General features: G+C 36.2%; 4 non-coding genes across 4 annotated transcripts; all 4 read right to left on the bottom strand.

The window, feature by feature from the left end:
• Positions 1 to 8,556: 8,556 nt before the first annotated feature.
• Positions 8,557 to 8,675, bottom strand: LOC127836707 (5S ribosomal RNA). Its single transcript, XR_008028887.1, has one exon. It is a non-coding gene; the product is annotated as a 5S ribosomal RNA (ribosomal RNA).
• A 259-nt stretch (positions 8,676 to 8,934) lies between these two features.
• Positions 8,935 to 9,098, bottom strand: LOC127836713 (U1 spliceosomal RNA). Its single transcript, XR_008028893.1, has one exon. It is a non-coding gene; the product is annotated as a U1 spliceosomal RNA (small nuclear RNA).
• Positions 9,099 to 9,918: 820 nt separating this feature from the next.
• Positions 9,919 to 10,037, bottom strand: LOC127836706 (5S ribosomal RNA). Its single transcript, XR_008028886.1, has one exon. It is a non-coding gene; the product is annotated as a 5S ribosomal RNA (ribosomal RNA).
• A 259-nt stretch (positions 10,038 to 10,296) lies between these two features.
• On the bottom strand, positions 10,297 to 10,452 carry LOC127836714 (U1 spliceosomal RNA). Its single transcript, XR_008028894.1, has one exon. It is a non-coding gene; the product is annotated as a U1 spliceosomal RNA (small nuclear RNA).
• Positions 10,453 to 13,863: the final 3,411 nt, after the last annotated feature.

Here is a 13,863-nt window from a genome sequence, read left to right as displayed (position 1 = left end):
ATATATATATATATATATATATATATATATATATATATATATACTTTACATATAAACAAGGGATACAACTGTAAAAAAATAACACCCTTGTCTAAAGAAAAGACCATATTTCGCAAACGAATGCAATGTACGCAAATATGACACTGAATATCGATAGACTACACATTTTTATCTACTAAAAACATAACGTTTACTTGTATGTACTTGAGGCACATACATAAAACAAAGCAAGTTTCATAAACAATTATACACATTTTCATACTCAGACAAAAGTGTGCACTAACTTGATGAGTGTTTTTTTTTTTAAACCAATTCCTATTTTTGGTGGCACATACATTATTTTATTAATTACCACTCGTACAATAACCAATAATTGTATTGATATATAGCAAAACAGTCTTTTAAATAACTATTGATTGCACAAATAAAGGTTAAAACTAGTTTTACATTAACGATGATGGTGAATTCTTCTCAGCCATAACGCTTTGGAATGCTTCGGATGAATGTTCATTACCGTTTGTAAAACCAAATGTGATTGGTCCGATGAAATAAAGTCATGGTTCCCGGTATTTTGGTACAACTAACTTTTAATGACTTGTAGCGTTAAAAATTTCACGCGTATACAAATAGTAAACAAATCACAATATGTAAAATTTAAAGAACGAAAATAAGGAAATATCGATTGTTTTACGTTTTATCCTCCAACATCGGCGGAGGGATATTGTTTTGGCGTTGTCCGTCCGTCCGGAGCCATATCTTGGAAGTGCTCTCGCGGATTTCATTGTAACTTGGTATCCGTATATATATATGAATAAGAGGATGATGCACGCCAAATGTCATTGTACACCATCTGTTAATAACGGAGTTATGGCCCTTTGTATCTTAAAAAAAATGCTTTCTTAGCGTCAAATATAGCACTTTTGTGTCCAGAAGCATATTGGCGGGGGATATCAATTCAATGAATATGCTTGTTGATTTTGGGATCCGCTGGCACAGGGAAATTCTATGCTGTCTCCGATATTGCAAATGTATTACACTCAAAAGGGCTATGTGTTCAAGTTACATGTTCCACCGGGATTGCCTGTGAATTACGGTAATATTTACTTTGTTTACTTACCTTGCTTAAAAAAAGTACCATAGTTGTATCATCGCATTTCTGATTGTGTTCTTTACCATATTAAATTTCGTTTGGTATTCTATCAATGTTGCTAACAATAACTGTCTATTCCCTACTATGAACTAAGAATCATTAAAATAAATGACGGTTTGGATGCTCATTTCATCAAAAATTAACCCTCCTACACATTGTTCTTCGTCTATTCCATTCGTTATTGCTTCTTCATACATTCATCTTAAACATTCATCATCAAATCCCGACTCATGCTCAATTGAACTTTTATACAATATAAGAACCGATTGTGAAGATAACATCATCATTTTACTGTTTTCAAGAATGTAAAAGTACTTGATACATAACATTTTTGGATTCATATTTTCTTTGTCGATATTGCGTTTCATCCGCATTTTTGGCACACTCTACAGGCATGAATGCCAGTGTTCATTTGTACAGTTTTACAGCAATCCATTGATCTTATTTGTCATGAGCATTCGATTCTTTCATTTTATTTCCGTTGCTCTAAAACACTACTTTTTCCTACTATCATTGTTTTGTCATATTTAATTCCTTTGCATACATTTATTTTTTTAACAATATCTATGGCATAACATTGTTTATGCTGTCTTAAGTTAGCTGGTAACAATGTTCTATATATATTAAAGGCAAATCAATTTTGTTTTCCACGTATGCGAACGTTGATTATACCACTTGAAGAAAATGTTAAATTCTTAAATACAGTATGTCCATTTGAATAACATCTACTTTAATGTCGTATTTCATTTCATTTTCATTTACCAACGTAGCTTTCAGCTGTGGAAGTAAATTCACAATTGTTTGACAATCTTTTTTATTTTCATTTTATTCTGGAATTTGCTTTAAAGAAATTCCCTGATAAAAAAACCTGAAACTTTACATTTATCCTTTTCCGGCATTTTTAACGTTTGGAAAAATATTCACAAGATGTTCCACAAATAGTTGAAATTTGAATGAAGGATTGAACTGTCCACTTTCAATAAGTTCAAATTTAAATGTTTCAAAAAGTGAGTTGATATAAACACTATTTTAAATAAATACACGTAAAAACTATTTTCCTTGCATTATATTCAATAATTATACATGTATTCATTGAAAGCAATATTATATATTTGATATATTACATTTTATGCACCCGGATCAAAAGATCCGGGGAAATATTGTTTTTGGCCTGTCTGTCTGTCACTCATTGTGTGTCTCCCAAAAGTTTAGCCTTTTTAGAGTTTTGCAATACCTGTTGCATTTTTGAAGATAGCAACATGATATTTGGCATGCATGTGTATCTCATGGTGTTTTATAGAGAGATAGTCATTTTGTTTCAAACATGCTTTCTAGTGTGTAAATCAGTGCATAATGAAGTAATAAAATGTTATTTTTGGAAATCAGCAATATGGCCTGAATCAAAACATCCCTAACAGTGTGTTTATATCAGGATACGTAAATGATTTACACACTTTGAATTGAGTAATGTATCAACAGGTTCTTATGTATACAAATCGTTGTTAAAGGTGTTTAAACATATTAACATTTCTCGAAGAGATGTGCTCCCTCAATAATTCACTGTATGTTACACATTGCATTACTAACAATTAAAAAAATAACAGCACTAAATGAAATCAACATAAATAACGAAATTCCAAATTTAACAATTTTTAAAGTGTATAGGTTATTGATGAAATATAATGGCATGACATAAAAAAAAACATTGTGTGCAGATTATTGCTGATCCCTCTTTAAGGTTAATTATATAAGATAATAAAGTAAATATCTTCATAGAATTTAAAAACGACGTTCCAATAAGAATTGTTTGCTTCGAAATGATTCTTGTTTCGTATTATAAACAGTACCAGACATATGTTTGCATCATTCATTTAGGTGTTGTCACTTATGAACGTATTTTTTTATTTTATTTAAGTAGCCGCATTTACGGGCCTCGTCGCTGAATTTCTCGACACCAGGCATGAAGAGCACGAGGTTCACCATTTCCTTGTATTGGGTCGTTCCGTGCTGACAATAACAATTCAGATCGACAACACACATGCTTGATTGCACACTGCATATTGTCGAATGAACATTACACGTCTTAACAAGGATACCACTGTTTCTAATTCGAAGGTTTTGAAGTACGAAAAAAACACACGGTAATGTTGATTTCAAATCTTGATTTCGCAAGGTAAAGTAGTAATATTCATAAAGGCATAGATGTTATATTACAATATTCCCTAAGCAATAAGTAAAGGTAAGACGAGTAATTCCTTTGAGACAAACTAGATATTACAAACTAGATATTAGTGGAATGCCACGGTGTGTAGTCTTACATTGTTCAATGCGAAGCACTCTTGCGAGACCAAAGTGTTTATTTTCGTGACGATGGCGATATCAACAGGCGTACGTCGTGTGCAATTATTTTTCGTATACAAAAGTATACTTATACAATCTACGCCATGTAGGCAACTCACATTGTCAGGTCTTCAGGGACTTCGCATTGTGGCTTTTCTTGTATTACCTGTCTCTAAAATATCGTTCATCTATCTTCTAAACCCTCTGCACAAATGTTACTCGCCATTGTCTTGTCTTCAGGGCTCGTCACCTTTTGTCTTCTTATTTTCATGTTCTTTGGTTAACATTGTTTATGTTATCAAGAAGTAAAAAACGAGCTTAATAGCATTTAAACGGTATAATATGAGGTATCAATGCCTTCTCAGCATCCGATACCCCTAATGTCACCAAACGAACCACTGAATAGGTCTAAAGGTCCCCTATTTTTAAAATGGGTTGTTTGGGGGTTAGGCAATATTCAATATCCATAATTATAGCAGTGCGTTGACAGTCCATGGTGATGTAGTAATAAAAATCATTAGGCTAATGGAAGTCCGTTATGGTAAAAGAGGTATAGGCTAATTTATGGCATTATGATGGGGCGACTGTGAGGCCAGAAGCCCGTCCTTAACCGAATCCTGAGAGAACATTCCCTCAAACGGGTCCTCGGGAGAGGAAACTGGTCCACTCCCAGGCTTATTTTTGGGCAGAGGTGTGAAATGTTCCACTTCATCACGGATCCTTTTAATGCCCTGGATATCGGTGTACACACATGCTATATTGGATACCGTATAAGATACATGCCAATAAAACAGTAAACAATGTACAATAAGTATTCATAAAATAAACTATGTTTTAATTCATGCAATGCCCATATTTATAAATTTTTAATATGGGAATAAAATATACAAGACCCCATAAAATGGGTTGTTTGGGGGTTAGGCAATATTCAATATCCATAATTATAGCAGTTCGTTGACAGTCCATGGTGTTGTAGTAATAAAAATCGTTAGGCTAATCGAACTCCGTTATGGTAAAAGAGGTATAGGCTAATTTATGGCATTGTGATGGGGCGACTGAGTAGCCAGAAGCCCATCTTTAACAGAATCGTGGGTAAACATCCCATCAAATGGGTCCTCGGGAGAGGGGACAGGTCCACTCCCGGGCTTGTTCTTAGGCATGGGTGTGAAACTATCACCATCATCTATGGACCTCTTAGTGCCCTGGATGTTGGTGTCCATCTCATGATGGACACCATCATCCGTGACACTAACAACATTCACGAGTGCCTCACCTTGCATCTCTCCCGAGGGTGTTTCTGCCTCGATTGGGGCGCCCTCGAAAACTGTCCTCGTCTTCTTGGTCCTTTTGGTGTCTCCCTTGCCGCCTCTTGTCTGGGGGTTCACGGATTCCGTGGACCCTCCGGCACGATCCGGCTTGGAAGGCTTTGAGTGACGTTTCTTCTGTTGAAGCCATTGCGCCTCAGAGATTGGTTCCACCGATCCATCTGGCGCAACCTTTCCCTCGGACCCGGAAGTTCCTGATGTGTCCAAAGAAGATGGGATGTCCTCTTCAGTGGCACTGGCGTCCCTTCTTTTTACCTTATCTGCCCATGTTCCTGACTGATGAGCTGAGCCCCTGTCGGGACACTCACCCCTAACATGGCCCAGTTGAAAACATCTTGAACACAAAGGAGGACGTCCCCTTATGGTAACTAAAGCCTTAGCCCCGCACTGAAACTTGAGTAAGTGGGGAATAGAGGCTTTTTCCGCGTCAGAAACTTCTATAGTTACCAGACGAGTGCCAGATTTACATGCAAAGCCTTTAATTTCATACATCTCATTATCCACACTCAATACTCTGCCAAAATTTGAAAGGATCTCCTTAATGACCACTCGTTTCGTGCAAATTGGTAGCCAATGTACCCTGAGCTGTATTATCTGTTTTCCATGTAAGGTAATGTCATATAGAACATCACGAAACTTGATCTGTCCATTCACACTAGTAGAAAAAACTTCACACTTAGCTTTATCGTCAAAAACTACATCATAATATCCGCTCCCAGGGGGTCCTGAAGCAATGGCGTCAATGTCATCACTGGTCCATCCCTTCTCCTTGAGAATTCCAACTACATGAACCATCGCAGATCCTCTTATATGGATTAAATAAAGAGCAGACGATATCAGTGTAGATTTAAAGCAAATATTTAAACTACCAAACAATAAACGGTAGAAAGTAAATCTAACGTGAGGCGGGTTATACCCATATTGGCAAATCATAAATACAACAGACGACGCATATTTGTTATTTAAATCGAGACAAATAATATTGGAAAAACACAAATAAACCATAGCAGACGATAAAAAGTGTATCGATGGTGATTTAAAGCAGGAAAATAAGCAATCGACAGATAAATCACAACGGAGCGGTTTATTCAAGTGTAAAAAATGTACACTCAACAGTGACGGAGTGTATCGACGGCTTAAAACATCTCCAACATGATTTAAACACAATATGCATTTGTAAGATAACATGTATTTGAAAGGGGAGATAATTTTACACTTATTAATAAATGTGTACACACGAAACATGTATTTATACAAACTGATGTCTAGATATTTATCAAATTTTACGGGGATAGTGCAATTTAATACATATACAATGTATTTATATATACAGATTTTTAAAAGTTTTAAAATTATTACGGGAAAAGTGCAATGTAATATATAAACACGAAAATAATCAAGTGTGCATATGTGTACCCGCAGACTGTACAATAAAACTACACAGTCCACATGTACACACATGCTATATTGGATACCATATAAGATACATGCAGTAAACAATGTGCAAGAAGTATTCATAAAATGAACTATGTTTTTATTCATGCAATGCCCATATTTATAAATTTTTAATATGAGAATAAAATATATAAGACCCCATAAAATGGGTTGTTTGGGGGTTAGGCAATATTCAATGTCCATAATTATAGCAGTTCGTTGACAGTCCATGGTGTTATAGTAGTAAAAATCATTAGGCTAATCGAAGTCCGTTGTGGTGAAAGAGGTATAATCTAAACTATAGCATTGTGATGGGGCGACTGTGAGGCCAGAAGCCCATCCTTAACCGAGTCTTGGGTAAACATACCCTCAAACGGGTCCTCGGGAGAGGAAACTGGTCCACTAGCGGGCCTGTTCTTAGGCATGGGTGTGAAATCATCATCTATGGATCTCTTAGTGCCCTGGATGTTGGTGTCCATCTCATGATGGGCACCATCATCCGTGACACTAACAACACTCTCGAGTTCCTCACCTGGCATCTCTCCCGAGAGTGTTTCTGCCTCGATCGGGGCGCCCTCGAAAACTGTCTTGGTCTTCTTGGACCTTTTGGGGACTCCTTCGCCACCTCCTGTCTGGGGGTTCACGGATTCCGTGGATCCCCCGGCACGATCTGGCCTGGAAACATCGTCTGTAACGGACTTCTTTGCCTTACGGCCGACAACACTCGCCCATGAGCCTTCCTGTGACCCTTCTTCCTTGGATGATGTGTCCTTCCTCTGGCCACTGTTGTTGTTAGGGCAGCTCCCCCTGACATGCCCGAGGCGCAAGCACTTCAGGCACAGGGGTTGCCGCCCCCGCACAGTCAACAGGGCCCTCGTCCCGCAGGCAAAACTGAGGAGGTGGGGGATTGCGTTCTTTGCCTCTTCGTCCATCTGCATGCGCACTATCCTCACTCCTGACATCACATGAAAATCCTCCATGTCCATAATCTCATTCTTAATGGAGATCACTTTGCCAAACTGTTCAAACATCTCAGAGAGTACACGGTTGTCAATAAATACTGGCAACCAGTGTACTCTTATATCAACAAATTGCTTGCCATACGAGGAAAAAAAATATTTAATTCCCTCGTAGGCAACTCCAGCTGAAGGCACATCCTCCATAAAACTCATCAATTTGTCCTTGTCATTGAAGACGACATCATAAGATAAGGATCCTGGCGGGCCACTCGCAAGGGCATCAATATCCCGATCTGTGAGTCCATGAGACTTCAGTAATCCAATGACCGCTACCATGGTTGCTCCCCTTTGTCCTTGGATTTTGAGTGTCCTCTCCATCCATCGTTTGTCTATAGCGTTCCCTTTCAGGGGTCCAAACATTCGCGTATAATCTGACATTTTTATACTAAGATCACTCGCTTAAAAGATTAAACGGCTGACCCTGGCAAGAAAACACGATCACGGTATTCTCTGTACCAGGTAAGTATGCTTACACCATGGCACCAACACGAATTGAACAGTCTCATTATATTGTCAATCCGGTTTCCTCGTGTTCGCCGATATCCTCTCTTTTCACTACACACCGCTTAGTCGTCACGGGCACGGCTTTCATAACATTGCCGCGTGGTTTTGGGGAATATTTTCAAAATGGCGTCCGCGTAAAAGCAATGGGTGCGAAAATTTTCGTACTTCCGGGCCTGTATTCACCAACCGATTCTTAGAACAAGAAAATTACGCACGATTTCGTCCGGGTAACGAGTGTTCTACATGGAACGAGTCAGAAAAGTAGAAATATCATTTATCCCAACGCTTTCTGTGTCATTACAACACTTTGCGTTCCTACAAAATACACGAATAACATGATGTACGCTTTATGAACGTCGTTGTTACGCATCACAATAGTTCCAACGTCTTTTTGACGTGCGTCACAATAGTTGAAACGTCGTTTCTATCGAGTCGCATCACAACGTCGCCATGTTTGCGAAAAAAAACGCAAAGAACTGAACGCGTGCCGTACCGTGATTTGTACAGAAAGAGCAATAACAAGATTATTAGTAGTAGTAGTATTATTATTATTATTATTGTTATAAGTAGTAGCATTATTACTACTATAATTATTTGAATCAGTTGTGTGTAACCATATTGTTTATAATTAGCATTAATAATTATAATAATAATTATAATAATACTAATACATTAATTAATAAATACACATACAAATTAGACATCGGATAACATTTACAATAATAATAATTATTATTATTATTATTATTATTTATTACTATTATTATATTAATAATAAGGCAAAAGTCTACAGCACCCGGTATTCCCAGGCGGTCACCCATCCAAGTACTAACCGGGCTCGACGTTGCTTAACTTCGGTGATCGGACGAGAACCGGTGTTTTCAACGTGATATGGCCGTAGACACTAACAGTCGAAAATATTCGCATTATATACCGACGCGAACATCAAATGGAACCTATTTATAGAAGCCGGTGGAAGAGTTCCTTATCCAACAAAACACAAAACTCCATCAACCTGGATGCATCCGGTTGACGATCAGCTGCAGCAGCTGCACGTTCAGCGCCGGGCTCGTGTCGTTCGCCTTGCAAGTCTCGTGCTGTCATCGGCCGTGCGGGACATTACTGCAAGAACAATTGCATGATTCAGGTATGATTGCTTGGACGAGGGTTAGCGCGAACGCAGACCCCCACACGAATAAATTGCGTACCCGAGTTACCCACATTTGGGGTAATCGCAGGCGTCAGCCCAACCGAAGTGCAATGGGAGAGCCTCTTCCTGGAGAAACCGCCTATATGATCACGGTATTCTCTGTACCAGGTAAGTATGCTTACACCATGGCACCAACACGAATTGAACAGTCTCATTATATTGTCAATCCGGTTTCCTCGTGTTCGCCGATATCCTCTCTTTTCACTACACACCGCTTAGTCGTCACGGGCACGGCTTTCATAACATTGCCGCGTGGTTTTTGGGACCATTTTCAAAATGGTGTCCGCGTAAAAGCAATGGGTGCGAAAATATTCGTACTTCCGGGCCTGTATTCACCAACCGATTCTTAGAACAAGACAATTACGCACGATTTCGTCCGTGTAACGAGTGTTCTACATGGAACGAGTCAGAAAAGTAGAAATATCATTTATCCCAACGCTTTCTGTGTCATTACAACACATTACGTTCCTACAAAATACACGAATAACATGATGTACGCTTTATGAACGTCGTTGTTACGCATCACAATAGTTCCAACGTCTTTTTGACGTGCGTCACAATAGGTGAAACGTCGTTTCTATCGAGTCGCATCACAACGTCGCCATGTTTGCGAAAAAAACGCAAAGAACTGAACGCGTGCCGTACCGTGATTTGTACAGAAAGAGCAATAACAAGATTATTAGTAGTAGTAGTATTATTATTATTATTATTGTTATAAGTAGTAGCATTATTACTACTATAATTATTTGAATCAGTTGTGTGTAACCATATTGTTTATAATTAGCATTAATAATTATAATAATAATTATAATAATACTAATACATTAATTAATAAATACACATACAAATTAGACATCGGATAACATTTACAATAATAATAATTATTATTATTATTATTATTATTTATTACTATTATTATATTAATAATAAGGCAAAAGTCTACAGCACCCGGTATTCCCAGGCGGTCACCCATCCAAGTACTAACCGGGCTCGACGTTGCTTAACTTCGGTGATCGGACGAGAACCGGTGTTTTCAACGTGATATGGCCGTAGACACTAACAGTCGAAAATATTCGCATTATATACCGACGCGAACATCAAATGGAACCTATTTATAGAAGCCGGTGGAAGAGTTCCTTATCCAACAAAACACAAAACTCCATCAACCTGGATGCATCCGGTTGACGATCAGCTGCAGCAGCTGCACGTTCAGCGCCGGGCTCGTGTCGTTCGCCTTGCAAGTCTCGTGCTGTCATCGGCCGTGCGGGACATTACTGCAAGAACAATTGCATGATTCAGGTATGATTGCTTGGACGAGGGTTAGCGCGAACGCAGACCCCCACACGAATAAATTGCGTACCCGAGTTACCCACATTTGGGGTAATCGCAGGCGTCAGCCCAACCGAAGTGCAATGGGAGAGCCTCTTCCTGGAGAAACCGCCTATATTTTTTTCTTTTTCATAAAATTTATTAATCACATATATCTTGGGGTGTAGAGCGCCCCAAGTACCCGTTAAAAGAACCTTAAATTAATTGATACAATACATGGTGACTTTGATAAGCATATTAAACTTTAACATAGGAATAACGAAAATTAATTATTTGATATTTATACAACAGTCTTTTCACTACGTCTGCACGTATTAATATTTTAATTGTTCCAGTCTTTTCACGTCTGCACGAATATAATAGTATGAATAGATAAAACTGAGGAAATAATATTCAATTTTAACAAAGAAAACTGTCACCATCCTAAATGAAACGGGTCTTAATTAATACTGTAAAGAGGTTTGAATACTCATCATTATGAAAATTGTTACTTAGTCAAATCACACTTCCCTAAAGTGATATAATATAGAAAACTGATATTATAAAGTACAAAGAAAAAATAAAAATGTGTTTCCAGCGAACCACCCCAGGTCATACACGGGTACTCCCCGTGATGGTCCGACAGAAACAAATAAGGAAGTCTGCAGCTGCCCCGGATGATGGAGCTGAAGCACGTGAGAGCCTTCGGTACCACTCCTCACCCGCCCCAGCCCCACCATCCAGTTAGGCTTGACATAAGTGTGAAAATATACACATTAATAAGAAAATTCCGAAAATACCTCTTTACTTAAAGAAAGGTTAGTACAATGTTCCTATGACCTACATGAGTGAAAATGAGGCAATGGTATGTCGTATATACATAGTGATGAAACATGAGTGATAATGAAATTCAATGAATGAAATGAGATGGCCCCAAGACCGGGTTACACAGTATATGAAATTATGATTGAAATGATTCATAGGAACATTAATGACAAACGTGATGAAACATACATAAATACATCAATATACCAACACATCACACAAATGACAATAAACACTATATCACTCTGCCGCTCCTCCTCCCTGACCCAGGATGACAACCCGAGCACTGGCTCTCCACGTCCTCGCTGCTGTCATCCTGAAATCAGAGAGAAAAAGCAAACAGCAGAAAACAAGTACAGTTATAAAAACTTTAAGTAATATTTGTAGTCAAGTTCCTTATGATAGACTATGTTTTCATTAGTTGTGTGGCATAAGCCTCCCCAATATAAGTAAAAGAAATCATTTGATAAACGGTGGAAATCTAATAAAATTCTGAACTTAATTCTATTAAGAAACTTAACAATAAAGTCTAAGGGAGACAACACAAATTTTTCATGCTTTACCAAATTCCTCCACTTCCAAATAATATGCCGTGATTCCGACAAAAATACTAAATACACATATTTTAATTCAGCATCTGAATTATGTACATCAAAGAATTGAAAGCATTTAGATGAAATAGAAATGTGTTCAATAGTCAGAATGTCCATTAAAAATAGAACAGTTTTATTCAAAGGAGTGATCATTGAACAGTCTATAAACAAATGTTGAAATGTTTCATCACTTATACAAAAAGTACATTTTTTACTTGCTTTATTGAATTTTTTATCATATAAATACTTGTTAACATACAACACTGAATGTACTAATTTAAAACACGTATTTCTACAGTCAGGATCAACTGCTGAAGAAAAAATATTTTTAAATACATTTTTGAAATTAATTAAAGGAAATTCTTTTATACATTTAGGGTTATATTCGTTATTAGGATTAATTAAAAAAGCATATATTTGTTTAACATTCCAATGTGTAAAATTATCACTTTTTATATCTTTTACAAACTTTGTAAATATGTTTAAACATTCCACATAAAATGATGGTACAAATTCGCTATGGGGTTCATTATTAGTGAACAAAGAAGGATTAAATTTCCTTAACTGCATTCCAATCCAGTATCTCGCAAAATAAGTCCAGGGATGTTTACAATCATTTAATAATTTAAATAAGTGCGATAGATAAAAAGCGCTAATTTTTTGCTGTATATTAGGAATACGAAGACCACCTTCCTTTAAATCTAAATATAATGTTTTCCGAGCAATTGGCTCATAAACACTACCCCAATAAATTTAAAACAACTTTTTTGTATCATGTTAATGTAATGACTAGGGATTGTTTGACATTGAACAAAATATAAGACTTTTGAGACTACATATGTATTTAAAACTGAACTTTTACTTTAACAGATTTACATTTATTAGACCACAAATTTAATGTATTTGAGAAATTAATATAAGTTGCATTAAAAATATCATCATCAGTTAATTCATAGCCAAATTTATATCCCAATAATTTAACATTTTTTCACCCATGATATACCAAATGGATGATCTGACCTGGTCTTCCATTTACCTAAAAACATTCCTCAACTTTTATTATAATTTATTTTAGAACCTGAAACTTTCTGATAATCGGAAACATGACGAAAGAAATGAAACATAGATCTGTCATCTGTAAAAAGAGAAGTATTATCATCTGCATATAAAGACATTTTAACATGAAATTTATTACCTGGTGTATGTATTCCATTTATATTATCATCATCTTGAATTAATTTTGCAAAAGGTTCTAAACATATGACATATAAAAGGGGCGATAAAGAACAGCCCTGACGAACTGATCTAAATAAGGAAAATGGGTCAGAAATATGACCATTGACAATTACGGATGACTTTATATCTTTATATAGTACTTTAATCCATTTAATAAAGGTTTCAGAAAAACCAAATGCAGAAAGTGTAGTATATAAGTAGGACCATGAGACCCTATCAAAAGCCTTCTCCTGGTCGAGACATATAAAACAAGCACTCATATTTTTTTGCTCAACATAATCTATAATATTTCTAATTAAATGAACATTATCAAATATTGAACGACCTGGGATTGAACAGGTTTGTGAAATACCAATTATTGATTCTAATACTTTGCCTAATCTATTTGCTAATATTTTAGATAAAATTTTTCTATCTATGTTTAGAAGTGATATAGGTCTATAATTTTTTGTTGATGTTTTATTATTATTATCTTTACATAATAATGTTATATAAGAAAGTTTTGTGAATCTGACATGTATCCTAAATCAAAGCATGTATTATATAAATGTAACAAAAATATTCCCAAATAAATGGAAAAATTTCAAGTAAATAAAAGAAGTTAACCCATCACTTCTGGACTTTTAGTATGATCCATATTTTTTAAGGCTAATTCAATTTCCTCTAAAGATATAGGGTTGCTTAACATATTATTATCATCATTTGATACTTGAGGTAAATTATTTAAAAATTTATCATTTAAGGATGTATCTACTTGTTCTTCTGTATATAATTCTTTATAAAAAGTTTTAAAGAATGTAAAATGTCATTAGTAGATTTCTTATCTACTCCACCATCAATAATATGGTGTATAATTTTGTTATTACCATTTTCAAATTCCTTGTTATGATAAAATGTACTTGAGTTTTTCATTATTATT

This window comes from Dreissena polymorpha, chromosome 6 (assembly GCF_020536995.1).
Source record: "Dreissena polymorpha isolate Duluth1 chromosome 6, UMN_Dpol_1.0, whole genome shotgun sequence".
Taxonomy (NCBI): domain Eukaryota; kingdom Metazoa; phylum Mollusca; class Bivalvia; order Myida; family Dreissenidae; genus Dreissena; species Dreissena polymorpha.
The sequence above is the reverse complement of the archived record's forward strand: the minus strand, read 5'-3'. Positions and strand labels throughout refer to the sequence as shown.